Raw genomic sequence first — 15,540 nt, forward strand, 5'->3', positions numbered from 1 at the left:
GGTTGAATTACTTTTAAAGTAGTGGGTTTTTGTGTAAAGTAGCAGGATTTGGAAGCCTGACAAACAAGGCTGGAGGCTTAGTAAAAGTGGCTAGATAAACAGGTCGTACAGTGAAAGTCCTATTTAAAATAATGCACTACTGTAGGTGTACATTTGTAACCATTATATAGCAAAGCTTAAACATTTATGACAGTATTTCTAAGTTATCAGATCTTCCGTCGTCATGTGATATAGAAATATGTTACGTAACATCACAAATAAATAATATTAAAAAAAATATTTTGTAATGACAAATTTTCAATTGTGATAGCATATAAACTGAATGCTTTATATTTGAATTTATTAGTTACACAATCCAATAATTTAAAAAGGTATGAATTCACGTGTAACGAAGCCTAAACTTGAACAACAAAAACAATACAGTTCTTCCTTAGTTAAGAGGACTCAATGTAATAAATTTCAGGTTTCTAGGATCGTTCTATCTACAACAACAAATTTTAAGACCTTGCAAATCGTTACTAATCACTTAAATACCGTACACTATAGCATCTAAAAATTTGTCAAATCATTATATAAAATTGCAAATGATATTATAAATAAAAAAGAAAAGTTCAGATTTCATTGGATATTATATAGTTTCGAGAATGCCCAGTAACACTGACGGGGGTATGGGGATTGAACAATAGTTGAAAATGTAGGATTATAGTGCTATTGTTCATTACGGACAACAACGAACAAACAGAAAACATTCCACTAGGCTTTCATTTTCGGACAATGGCCGTGTGGTACTTGTAGTACCGTGTGTTTCGTCTACAAACGTACTTTTGTATGTATTTAAAATAAGGAAAAAATGAGTTCTATAAAATTTACGTTTTACCTTTTAAATATTAACAGAATAATACAAGGACTAGAGATCTAAAGATGAGCAATTAAAGTTTGAAACCGAGGTAATTTAACAAAGAGAATATAAAAGAATAGAAGAATGATATACGTATAAAAACCCCTTCAGTAATACAAAATATTCTATTTAAGTGCTACAAAGAGGAAATGAAATAATTGTAAAATATTTCTTGAAGGATTACAAACTAGAGTTTGTATGACTTTTTGGTACCAAGTAGTAGAGTAGTAATATAATTTCAAGTATAAGAAATACTAAAAACAATAGCATTACTCTACAATTTCCAGTTATGGTCCTGCAGTATGTAATGTTTAATTGTTCACATAACAAAGATCAGCCAGACAATCGGACGAGTTTGACAGAAGTTCTTAACAAATTACTATCTCAAGGAAAATTAGTTTCACCTGAAGCCAGCTCTCTCACGCAATTAGGCGCTTGGCCAAACCGGAGACAATCCAGCCTTGGCACCTGGCTTGATTAAACTCTGACAGCCAGGTTCAATTAAGAAAGTTCCACCACCCGAAGGAACAACGAACTATGCCAATGTATTATTATAGTGCCAATAAAATCTTTTATAGTGCCAATGTATTATTGAAAAATCTTTATTTCCTCGGGGTTTATAATGCTTTTAAGGAGTCCCTTTAAATGTCTTTGAAAATGTAAGAATTTTAATTGATAAATATGTTGTACAATAGAGGTATTTTAGGGCAACTGATTATTTATCTGCAACACACACACACACACACACACACACACACACACACACACACACACACACACACACACACACACACACACACACACACACATATATATATATATATATATATATATATATATATATATATTTCATAAACCATAGAATATTGTCATGCTATTTTTTGTATATGTAAGGATATTCCACCGTTTATTTTCTTTATAATAGGCTGGAGTAAAACAGTAAATTTGCTGAATAGGGGCTATATTTATTTACAGAAACTTTCAATTTCTAAATTATATGTACATTAAGAATGAGAGTTGAGGAGTTATATAAAAAGTTTGACTTTTTCTTTTAAACGATTAGAATTTCTGAAGCATATTTGATTTTGTTCTTTATCATTAACTCGTTTTTTACCTCTCGTTCAATTCTTGGAAAGTAACTCCGAGTACTTCTACTTTATGTTACAATTGAGCGGGTTTTTTTAATATATTGTTACTTAAAGCTTGTAGCAAATTACTTATTTCTTATAACTTATATATATATATATATATATATATATATATATATATATGAAATATCTTATATATATATATATATATATATATATATATATTATAAGATATATATATATATGTGTGTGTGTGTGTGTGTGTGTGTGTGTGTTCTTTGATATTTGTTAAGTAGCTTTATTTATGAATGTAATTTTTAATTACTCAAAGAAATTTAATTATGTATATACAATTAAAACTAATTTGAGTGTTTAATAAACTTAATCATACAATTTTTATACATTTTTCATTTATTTCTTGCCACCTGTGAATATTATGCAATGGGAAGTTTAGCAGTATGAGTGCTATTTACTCGAGAAACGAGGCTATCGTTACATTTGGAAGTAACGAAAGTTACATACAATATATTTTTTATAAATTAGTTCTTGATTGATTAGTTTCACAATGAAGGTTCCGCAGTTCAACCGTACTCCTAGACCATTATTTGGTTCAATTTATCGTCTAACAGCTTCCTTATTATAAGATATCTTAAAAGAGCGAAAATGGGAAAGTAAAAGTGATGGAGGAAACTGAGATAAAACGATCTGTGAGCCAAACGTTGAGTAACAATCAGGCACCAAGCCAACTGTTGACGACCCATACTTGGCACCTACCTTGATTAACCATCCAAATCTATTACAAGTAAACAGTCAACAATATTCAAAAAGGAAAGCAAATTATACACTAAAAAATCATTTGTTCAGAGGCTTAGAGTTTATTGATGAAAATTTAAGTTAGTGCAAACTTAATAATTTTGGAAGATGACTTACTGATGACAAACTATATCTATATGTTTACTACTGCATAGCTGATGCTAAAATATGATATTTAATCTAAAATCAATACATTTTTGAATTAAATAAACAAATGTTATAATACTTATATTTCACACATTTTATTTTGTAAATATTCCACAAAAATTAATATTGTATTTAAATATTAGTTTTTTGTTGGAATTTTGCACTGATATTGAATTAAATGAATCAAAGAATAAACACATTTTTATACAAAATCTTAAATTTATGTACGGCAATCCTCTCACTCATATAAATGAAATAATATACACAATCATTCTATTGTTTAGTAATAGGGTTCTATGTAGTACGCATAATCATGTTGACTACCTAGATAAAGTTTAGAACGTTTTACGTGATATTTAGAGGTCCATCATACTCTTGAAATACAGTCAAATGTATACTATATATTCATTATATTTTATGCGAATGTAATACATAATAATTACAAAAATTAGCTCCGCTTATGTGTACAGTAGCTAATGGTTCAATGTATTATCCATTTCATGGCGCATCACGATGTATATATTACATCAAACAAAATACTTGAAACGATTTTTAGGATTAGTTCTTTTATCAAAATTTATATTAACTCTACTTGGATTTGAAAGGCAGAGAACGCTTCTTATAAAACAGTGATTGTGCTTATTATAAATAATATTGAAAATTAGAGCGTTTAGTGTGTAACGGTTTTGACTTGTTTTCTCAGTGTACTTTACTGAAGGAAATAACCTTCAGTTTTATATTTATGACTTTTTTGTCTGTGAGCTTGCTTGTTATTTATCCTCCGGGGCATTACTATATAATGTCTAATTTTCTCTTTCTAATATAAACAATCATGCATGGCAAGTGATACTCAGAGATAAAGTTAAGCTTAGACCTAATATAAAATTAAAGAAAATAATCACCACACATCATAAGTTTCGTACGAATGTTTATTAAAATCATTTATGCATTGTAAACACTAAATTAAAACGACAAAGTTTCTATACAGACATTTTCTATAGATACACGTTTATTGTCATAGAGTGTCATTAAAATATTGCTCCGCTTCAAGTAACAAATCCACATTGTTTCTACCGACTCTAATGGATTGGTGTTTTCAAAAAACCTTTCATCGCCATAGTAACCTATATCTCCCACGATTCTTTCGGAGTTCTCTACACAAGAAACATTATTCCATATATTTTAACGCTGCTCCGCTGACCATATCTACCATATCGAAATTTAATAGAAAATTTCGTTTTTAAAATTATTTAAAAGCGTAATTTCTGAATTTTAATACCTTGAATTTGCGGAGCCCAAGAATGATCAATCAATACATTTACTTTATTTGATATCATATTAGAGCGAGACAGTAACCTCAGCCTCCTGCATTCACTAATAATCTCTATATATTAAAGGTAATGCATTCACTCCTTAATACTTAAACTTCCCGATATCCCAGAATGTTGAAAATTGGTACAAGTATGTCTAGTCTAAAAAAAAAACTATAGCATTTATTTAAAGGTGAATTATGGGTTTTAACCATTTGAAGAAATGTATTTTTGTTATTGTAACTTCCAAATGCCATGGATTGATAATATTAACATACACGTTCCTCATGACGAACATAGAAAATCCAAAGAAATCTTTAAACATCAAACATCCACAGGATTTCAAATAGTTCTCTAAGATTGCTGACAGAAGAGCTATATTTAGTTTGTTTAATTCACCGAAGTTTTAAAATTATGAAATTGGGCACACACGTTTCTCGCACATTACATAAAAAATGTTGGTCATATGGGTTTAAACGGGGATGAAACCTTAATAAATATTGTTTTTTTTTTTAAGTGCTAGAAAGTCCAATTTAACACACACATTATTATGAACAGACTGTCGGTACTTAAAGTACTTTAAACTGGAAGTTTATTATAATGGTCTAAAGTAGCCTCTTTGTTGTCCAAGTAGCTAAATTTAATGTATATATTGCTCAGTTTAATTGAAAACTCGTGCAGGTCTGTATGAAACAGTGTGATACAAATTGTAGATGAAGAGTGCTATATGGTCTCACATAACAGCCTCAACCGTCGTAGTGAGAGCGGCAAAAGGTTTTAGTCTTTATTTTTTTATGTTTATGGTTTTATCTATATTTTCTGCTGTGTTTTTAGTCTAATGACTGAAGTCACCTACACTACATACTGAAGAAAGTGACTTATGTATGTCGTATTTAACACGTGACCGTTGTCTACATCGGAATTTAAAAGTTTTATTGGAATAGATTGTGCGGTATCAAAAATAATTGTAAATATTTACGTAAATGGGATGTATTTTTCATTCTTTTAAATTACCGTCAGTTATTATAAAGCATAAATATAGATTTCCATTTACGAATAATGATGAAATATAAGGAAATATTATGAATAATCGAGTAGTATATAATCAACAAGCGATGTTTGTACAACCTGTACGTCTGTGCTCAAATAAATTTGCTAAATGTATTAGAGCTATTGATTAAGCAATCTGTTTATGTATGGTTTGTTGCCTAGCAACCAGGAAGTAATAAATAGAATTAAAAGTTGAAATTAGATTACTCGGTTTTGAATCTATACACAAGGAGTAAAGAAAGCTGTTATTTTCCGTGGGCTTCTTGAGAGTACTACGTAGTCATGGACGATTTACTACACTCAGATAACAGAATCTTTCTAGACCCATAGCAAAGTTCCAAGTTAGAAGTTATGAATTATGACGTACATAAAGGTTGTTAGTGATTAAAATTTCTATTGTTGCAATTTTTAAATTTGTTTATCGTACCAATTAGGTTGCATGGTACGTGTAACCACTTTTAAAAGGATGGTAATAAATGTCGTGACAGCGAATAGATGCAGGGAATCAAACCAACTATTATAAATAGAATGCCGTACCTACTGTATCTTAAGACAGATAGTTTTTACAAGATGTCGTCATCTTGAAATGTTAAACCGACGGTGCATTATTACAGTTTGTTAACATTATTGTTTATTTGCCAGGCACTGATGGTAAAATAACTCTCAATTGTGGCACTTTAATGTAATCTTAACTCATTTAAACATTTAGATACTCCATAATCTTGAAAATTTAAAAGAAATAAAAATAATAAACATATACATTTCATTTTTAAAACTTACACTTGATTTAGTTACAATCAATGCAACATTATTGTTGTTAAAATTTTCCCAGATGCGAATGAAGTTACATTGGTTACGACTGGATAACAAATTCATCTAAACAATCTAGAAATAATATTTCTGTAACAATTATAGTCTGAATATATTACGAACTACGGTAGTTAGTTATAGTGTTTACTATTATTATCGTAATGATGTATACTACTTAAACTGTGCACGCCCGCTATAGAAATCGTACAACATGTACAAAGACACGAAAAAACAAACATTGTTTTACAAGACCTGAGAATTCTATAAAACTTCTTTGTGTTGTACTATAACGTACAATAACCATATATAACCATTCCCTTTCCAAATTTGGAATAGGCACCATCTTGAGTTCTTGAGATATATGTAAAAAGTTACAGAATAAAACTTTACAAAATTATTTTAAAATTTTATAATGTTTCAAATTTATCAATTACATAAATTTATTGATCAATTCTTTATATAAATCTGTATAAATTATTAAGGATAAAAATCAGATGTCCAAAACAAGCGGCTAAGAAATTTAAGCTAACATGAATACAAAATGTATTACTACGTACATACTTTCCCGCCCAACATGAGATAAATAACATTATGAAAACAGCGTTCGACATGATAAATACTCAACCATCACGGGAAATGTATTCACAAGACCACCAAGGGTAATATACAGATATTCCAGAAATCCAAACAAAATATATTAGTGTGGCTCAATCTACAAAATTAACATTTCAACCAAAATATAAAATTCGAACACAGTTGTATATCCTGCGAAGAATACATAGACTGGCCATAGTGTTAAAATAAATATGATGATTTTTTGTAAATACAATTACTAAGCATTATTCGGAACATAATATAATTTTAGAAAGTATCTTCAAATTAAAGCAATAAGACAATGTACACTTTACAATGAAGAAAATCATTTATTTAAAGAACACAGACAGTTTGGCACAGTTGGCACAGTAACATGCTCTAAAATCAAGACTACCTTGTAGCCTCCCTTTTAGTTTAATTAACAATTTGTGTTCTTTAGGAGCTGTAACAACTCAAGTTTAATTGGTTTATCAAGTTTTTATCTAGATGTTTATCTCTATATATAAAAATTAAATGACGTTTGTTTAGTCTCACTAAAACTCAAGAACAACTGGAACGATTTCCTAGTTTTGGTTTTGAAATATTTATAGAACTAGAAAAATTTTAAAAGGTAAGAAACATTCAAAACGTTTCTCAGAATATTAAATAATTTTGGAAAATAAATATTTACAACACATAATCCAAATTTAACCGACCCTTAACAGCTGTTGATACTTTCAGCTCAGGTTTAGGCAGAAACATAAGTTTACATTTAGATTTCAAAATATACTGAATAATTATACAATCCTTGGTTAGTTGTGCTGTGTAGATTGAACTGATATAATTACTATCTAATTTGTATGGCACCAGTGACAAATAAACGATCTAATGCATTGAAAGTAATATTTTACCGGTGATCTAAAACCCACCTTGATGAATAAAGCTGTGAATGTTTTGCACAAAAGGTTATCGAAACTAATTGTCTCCCTTAACATCTTATGGTAGTTGAAGGAAAAGCAAAGACACGACATACTCCTCCCGTTAGAAACAGAATAAAAGAGAAGGAAGTAGATGCATTTTGACTAAAGCAGTCTTTTTAAGCTTACATATTCACATATCTTCTTCAGCTAGGTGAAAATAAATATTACTTATAATACTGAAAACATTGCAGGCTACAAATAGGCTTTAAGCCCACATATGTATTTATTTTTTTGGTCAGTGCAACAATATAAACTCAACTGTGGAACCGTAAATTAGGACGTAAGTGAATATAATCGATCGTATCAGACTCTTTTTAACGGCAGTAACTTTTCAGTTGTACTTATTTTATACATTTTCTTTATTAGGATAAAAACTAAACTATCACTATGGCACATGGAAAAATCTTACAAGTAAATGAAAAAAGCCGAAAGTAGACGCATTTTAATCGAAGTTAGTTTTTGTTTGTATATATTTTCTTGATCTGGGTACAAGTCAAACTCAACTATACCACTTGAAATATCCCAGTTGACAGTTTTTATTAAATTAGGTTGTCAAGATTTATATATATATATATATATATATATATATATATATATATATATATATATATATATACAAATTTATATATATATATATGTATATGTATATATATATATATATGTATTCATCCAAAAAAAACCAGTTAAAATTTATTTACGTTTTGATTCTCACAAGCATGGATATTGAAATTACATGTACCTTATAAATTTATAATAATGTTTAAAAACGTTGTGGGCTCCATCATATTACACTATAGATGCTTTTACTAAGAAAGCAAAGGGTCTTCGATTTTACATTTGCGTGTGAAGCCGCGGGCAACTGCTAGTATTCATTTTCGTGTTATATGAGTTTTGGATTATGGGGATCGTCTGAGAAAAGGCATATATAATGCAAAGTATTTTGTACCCAACTGGTAGTATCATTAACTTATTACATTTTGGCATATAATTAGCCAATGTATATACTCGTGTAAGAAGCTTATTTTTGTTTCGTTCAAACATAAGGTTAGACTTCACATTTGGATAGATTTTAACTCTTATTTATAGTACATTAAAAAAGTGAGCAATCCTGTTTAGTATTTCTATTGTCTATATTATCGAAAAGGTGTAACGATTGATGTTATTAATCACTTATAAGTAATGTTTTTAAATTAACCACTGCATTTACATTTATATAAAGACAAATGTTTGTAGATCTCAAATAGCACATTATTCAGAAACATAAGGGGCGTGTAACTAGGAACTGGTTAGTTACCTTGGAACCTGATTGCTTTGTACCTCTCCTGTGTAACTAACGAGGTAACGTCCGTATTGACACAACGTCACTGCTGCCAACTTCGTTGACAATTTTCGTATCGTGGCTTCTATGGTATTAAGGCATTTTACCTCTTATAACAGAATTTAAACATCGCCACATTTCAACTTAAACATTATGTATTAAAATATTTTAAACAAATTAATTTGGTTAAATTTATTCAAATTTTAGCAATTTCGGTTAAGGTTTTCAATATTTATGACATTATTATTTATATTCGCAAATGGTGAATTATATAAGTAATACAATCTTTTGACCAAAAATTAAAGTAATGGTCTTCTAGGATAAAGAAATAATAAATATAGGAGATCTTGTTTGAGAAGTAAAATAGAGCTAAGGTTTTTATTAGCAATAACAACCAACCAAAAACTAAGATCCAAGAACACCCTTCCAACAACCAGAGATGCTGACTATTGCTTAAATAAATCGCCTCAAAGAAAATGTGTTCCCTTTATAGGGACAAAAACCAACCTCTATGGATATGTAATATTATTTCTTCGATTGATATTTTAGATGATTATGGGATGTTTCTTAACAACTAAATTATGTATAGTGATTTAAAAAATTACCTTTGGTGTTCTGTTTTTTAGGGTTTATACGCGGCGTTTCGCCTTGGTTACGTAAAGCACAATGATGAATACAGCTGAACTTTTCGGTTGAGTAGACGTAATTGTGGCTTTTCAAATATACAGCAAACACATCACACATAAAACACGTAGATAAAAATAGGGACGTGGACGAAACGTTCACTTAACAGATCCGCCACGACGCTGTAAGTAGCTCGGGTGCACTGATCGAGTCTATAGTCTTGGACAGATCTGCGAGCCTTATCTGCTGTTATCGGAACTAGACATATTCGGTTCAGTTGATATCTTAAATATTTTGCATAAATAAATAAATAAAATTTGAACGTTTGATTAACACATGTAATATATCTAGTTCTATTTTATTGTGTAAATTAAACAAAATAGGATTTGGATGGATGTTATAGAAAATTAAACAATTTATTCTAACATTATACATCATTATAATATTTGTTACACATAGATAAGTCATTTTTAACAGGCAGTGTTTTATTATTTGTGTATCAAAAGTAAATTAATATTTAAGTTGTATTAAACCTACTTAGTACAGCAATAATATGACAGAATAGAAATAGAATACATCATACATGATAAATCCTAGTGATAGGTAAATAATAATAAAATAATACATTTTCTGTAAGGAATACTGAACACCAAAGCATGAAATAAAACGCTTAAATTTATATTTAACCACCCGTCCTGGTTTGGGTATTATTACAATATTAATTTACATGTTATATCAATTCACTTAAAGAGGAATTAATTCACTACTTTTCGGAGAAATATTACTAACTTTAATCCTTACCGTAACTCTTTAATGAATGTATTTATTTCTCTAAAACAGTACCCCTTAATAAAGTAATATCAATAAGACAAGAAATGGTCCAAACTCTTCAGCTTAACATATCTGTAATGGTATGAAAATGGTAAATCAGGACAAACAATTTAAAACTGTGAAAAAATTAAAACTATTATAAGATAAAGAATACTTTTTTGAGAAAAGTGTAAAATCGAGTACATCCACTACGTTAAAGTATTCTACCGGGTGTTTTCGTGCCATTGGAACAAAAGCAATATGCAATCTTTAAAAAATAGTTGTATATTTATTACGGAAACAAAAATTAAAACTGCAGTATATTTATTCTGTGCGATTATGAATATCCGGGCAACAATAACACTAGACAGTATCATGTATCATAGCGTATTGCATATGCACGAAACAAGTTGGGGGAAATGTCTGCAAATCATTATTGACAGTTTTGTGAAATGTATTTCAATATCGTTTGGTGGACCTCTATCTCTTCCTTATTTATGAATGCATATTAGAAATAGGAATTTATTTTTCTTTCAGTATTGTATTTTTTTAGAAATGATGGCTATGAAAATACTTAACAGTAGCTACTTAACTAAATATTAATAATATACTCGTAATTAAGTATTATTAGGGTTGAAGTATATTTTAGGCTAATTTGTAAGTTTTTTGACCTAATAATGGAACTTTCTTTATCAAAACATCAATATATTTTACAAGCAATTAAATAAATATTTATAGAATTATAAACTTATACTTCATTAGAGAAATCACGCAGGCATAGCTTATGTCAGCTTAACGATCATAAATTATAGTTTTCATAGTTATTATACTTTTTAAAGTTATACGTTTTCATACCAATTAGTATTAAATGTTAAAATGCAACTGTAATACAATATTAAATCCTGAAATTATTTAAATTGATGTGATTTTCAATAAGGTTAGGTGGATATACATTCAAGATGTTCAAATATACATTATTGATCACCGTCTATTCAATATAATGATTGCATATTATAAGGTTATATAAAATTAATTGTTTTGGTGTTAAGAAAACTGATTAAACAATGTACAGTGTATGTTGTTAAAGATATACAAAATGGCTATGTTTGATAGTAGTCTTGTAACAAAATCTTGTTAGTTATATACATATCAGTTGCTAAACTTGCATTACATATATGCCTACCGAAAAACCTATTTGTATTTGTAATAGAAATACGTTACCATTGTTCGATAAAATAAGTACTTTAATGGCATTGCATGTTTGAAGGGTATGGTATTGAACAGAATTTTAACAATATTTGGTAAGGAATTGTTTCAGTACTAATTATTATCTAGTGTAACTTTTTGCAAATATTTGTCAAGCAAAATGTAGCATAAAATTAATTTTCCACCTTGTAACATTACTATAAAAACTATTTATTCCTTTATTTTAATGGGAATCATCACAATACAACGAAACCACAGGGAAAGCGTGATATATTTTTGTTGTATTCATTCTGCTGTATTATAAAGCATTTTATAATAGTACACTGTATGTAATAACCAAAATAGCGGACAATATAGAATTAGCCCTACCAGTAATAAATTATATATGCTGAGTATGTAAAACTGTTAGAAACAAACGGGTGTCTTCATAAACTCAGGGACAATTTAAAACGTTAGTAGTTTTAGAAAAAGAATGGAAGAATTAAACTGAGCCTTATGTGTTTCTTTACCATATTATGTTATAGCCTCCTGAGGTACGCCAGATCCACGATCACCTCACAAAATTGGGAGACAACAGTTACTCCCATGTAGCCCTTACCTAGATTCCAATGCCACGTGTTGATGCACTTGAATCTAGATATTCGTCCTAGTAAGAGAATCGTAACCAATGTAGTTAACTTATTAGACATATACAGATTTTAATTGTAGACCTCTATAATGTTTAATTAAAAACACAACAAATAAAAACTAAAATGCCTTATAATTGGTAAAAGATAGAAATTAGGTCGAAATACATCATATCGCACGAGTGATATGAAAATTATTTGCTGCGAAGTGAAAGTAAAGAAAAATAAATTTTGTAAGAAAAATATTACAATATTCTTTCAAAATTAATATTTTATTTATTTATTCACAGAGTGCTCCAAATACATTCATAAATAATTGTATTACTTTTTCCATAAAGATATGAAGATGTTAAACTTTCGATCGTTGAAAGTTTACACACTACATTGTAAATAACTTTTACGTAAATGTAAATTCGACGTTTTTCACCGAATTCGAGGCAAATAATTGAATGAGGTTTGTTTTTGTCCCTATGCCTTGGTTTTAGAAAATAAACTGTTGTTCTCGTATACATTTCATAATATGTGTATAGAATATTAAATACATTGTAGAATATTACCAGCTTTACAATGATATGTCTCGTACTGTAAAGTATCGTATTTAAAACTAATAGTTGTTTCAAATTAAAAATGATTGTCCGACACAAAAAATATATTCTACTCTACTTATAATCTAAAAACAAGGCAATACACACACACAAAATTCCTGGAATACATTTTCCTTGCATGTAAGAAGAAATCTGTTGTTAAAGAAGATTTGAGTTAAAATTTAAAGTTTTGTCAAATAGGGCACACATCATTTTCACTTATAAATTGGCAACATATCGTGATGGCTATGTACATTTAAAACTAAAAATATTTCTAATTGTTAATCAAAATTAAATTTACACGTATAATATCTGAAGGTTTTTTAACAATTCACATTTAAGTTTTCCAGTTAACACGGCGGATTCATTGTGTACTCAACAGTTATAAATAGACTGAATATTGCTCTCCACAACCAAGGCGAAATATTTCAAGAATTGAATAAATGAGTCAATAATGCATTGACGCGGTGTTAACTGGAAAACTTAGTGTGACATTGGGAGCGTAAGCGTAATGTTATATTATTAATGTTTTATATTACGATAGAATTTTATTTTTATTTGTTCAAATATTAGCTACCTACTTGTACCTACTAGTCACACAGTATAATTGAGAGTAACGAAGAATGATAGTTGGTGTTGTTATTTAAACATTTTTTTCAAATAAAGATAAGTACATCAACAATCTTAAGCTTTAAAAATGCATACAGGTAAAATCTAACCGGGACATCAATATTATAGTTCTATTTTGGTGTTATTGGTGCCATAGATTTCTTAGTGTTAATATTCACACTATTGCACTCATAACTCATCTGCAACATAACGCATATACGTACTTAGTACTAAGAGCAAAAACGAGATCCAACATATACCGTTACAGTCTCTATGTCCAAAGAAAGATATGTCACAGATGGAGACTTAAGTAGTAATTACCAAAGACCACTAGACCGAACCCATTCTACACGGTAATGTTACATAATTGTTGTGGAAATGGTCCTCCATTTTGTTATATTATATGGTGAAGATGATGTCTGGCAAAGTTGGCCACAAGTAACATGGTCACGTCTACAATGTGGGCTCTTACTACTGATCGGCCCCATTTACCCAACAGCTTCGATGAAATATGTTTGACTCGTGCCGTCTTTATTGCGCTCTAGGATGCTCCATTGGAGCTTATGGTTGTTACTGACATACATTCAGTGATATCTCTCTCATACTAGATTGAACTCCATACTGAATGCCAACTATTAATTGCCAAGTTAATATGTAGTATATAAACATGTATAAATATATTACTTTAAACGCCCTATTTTTAATTATTGACGTATTATCAGAAGATTTGCGAAATTAATACAAATTGTGCAAAATGTAAAATCTATAGCCCCATTCTTTTTTAATATCCTGTATACATTCAGAAAAGAAATTTTGTAAATGTTTTCACTAAGTCTCAGCCAACAATTTAAAAAATGTATTTATCGATTATTCACAATGAGGAATATTCAATAACTGGTTTAAATGGAGGGCTTTAAATTTCATGCAACATTTCTTTATATGCTTTAGTACATACAAGGCTCGTAACACTAACGTTCTAAAACTAAATATACTATTACTTTTATGGTAAATATGTGTATTTTATGTGACATCCCAAATGGATGGTGTTTCCAAATGAAAAAATCACATATTGTTTTTAAAACATAGCAATCATCAATGAGTAGTCATATAAACATTTTGTGGATTAAATAATACTTAATAAGCTGAACAGTGTAAGATATGTTATTACTTTAATGTCGACCATTATTGACTAAAATTTTATTCAGTTTTCAAACAGTTCATTGCATGTAGACAAAGTGTTAGTACGATTTAGTTATTACTTTCAGCTTACGAGTTATGTGAAGTATTAAAACATCCACTGAAAGCCATCGCACAGCTATATTCCCTGGTGATATTACACAATGGGTGGTAATAATCCGCCTGGAATTGAAGTGTTTTTGTCCACCCATAAACCCCATAAGCAGTTTCAGCCATATAGTTTTTGTTACGTTATCCCAGCTGAGTATAATCCAATATTCCATCTCAATACTATAAGTCTTATTATGAAAGATATCAATTATTAATTGATAGGTATAATTTAATATTATTCAGTTATAATGCATTAAATAATAAACTGGATAGTACAAAATGAATTTATTGACACTGTACACGCGTTAGTATAACTCAAAATAGTTTGAATTAATTAATTTTATGTTGATAATTGTTTATTATCCTGCTTGTATAAGCACCAACGCAATAAGCCGACCTTTTACTCCATTCACACATTTTTACTCTATATTTGACATCATACGAGGAGAAGTACACGAATTTGTTTCTTTACTTAGAACTTACTGTAACTTTACTTCTTTAATTATAGCCATATAATTATTACGTTTACTACATTTTTAAGTTTTCCCCTTATCAATATTAACTTTTTATAAGTTACAATCATTTTCGGGTAATGTTATCCATAACACTATTCAAATTTGTATGTACTACTTTCAGCATTTAGTTATCATTTCTCTTCGTGTATAAGGTAATGGGATTGTGAAATTTCTTTCCTGTCCAAAACCTACAATAAACGTTAAAGTACACACTGATTACTTGCTAAAATAATGAATTTCACACTGCAAGAATGGATAGCAAAAATCGAATTCTAGAATCAAGCACGAGATG

At 29.3% G+C, this 15,540-nt stretch overlaps 1 protein-coding gene across 2 annotated transcripts in view; it reads left to right on the forward strand.

The window, feature by feature from the left end:
* Nucleotides 1–15,540, forward strand: part of LOC124371310 (sodium/calcium exchanger 1) — a 215,460-nt gene that overhangs the window by 46,606 nt on the left and 153,314 nt on the right. The gene's annotated exons all lie outside the window — the stretch shown is intronic.

This window comes from Homalodisca vitripennis, chromosome 1, assembly GCF_021130785.1.
Source record: "Homalodisca vitripennis isolate AUS2020 chromosome 1, UT_GWSS_2.1, whole genome shotgun sequence".
Lineage (NCBI taxonomy): Eukaryota > Metazoa > Arthropoda > Insecta > Hemiptera > Cicadellidae > Homalodisca > Homalodisca vitripennis.